This window comes from Elephantulus edwardii, unplaced genomic scaffold (genome assembly GCF_000299155.1).
Source record: "Elephantulus edwardii isolate Elephantulus edwardi_28Jun2011 unplaced genomic scaffold, EleEdw1.0 scaffold00069, whole genome shotgun sequence".
Classification (NCBI taxonomy): domain Eukaryota; kingdom Metazoa; phylum Chordata; class Mammalia; order Macroscelidea; family Macroscelididae; genus Elephantulus; species Elephantulus edwardii.
In genome coordinates this window covers 8,754,559-8,754,877 of record NW_006399819.1, presented here as the reverse complement: position 1 = coordinate 8,754,877, position 319 = coordinate 8,754,559, and positions in this window count along the sequence as shown.

Genomic DNA, 319 nt, shown 5'->3' with positions numbered 1-319 from the left:
AGGCTTGATGCCACAAGAAGAGATTGCTGTCCTTTGTCTTAGGAAGTTGCTGGGGTATCAATCTCCCACCATGCCAGTGAGATATTCAATTAATGACAATGCCAAAATAAGTGGAATCTTGAGTACATTTAAGGAATACAAAGACGATATTCTAAACAAACTGGTGCACTTTTAAATGATTTAGATATTTTCTAGATATGTTGTTGTTGTTGTTGTTATGTGCTGTCGAGTCGTTTCCGACTCATAGCGACCCTATGCACAACAGCCCTAAACCCCGCTCTATCCTGTGCCAACCGCACCGCCTCTGACACACCCATCC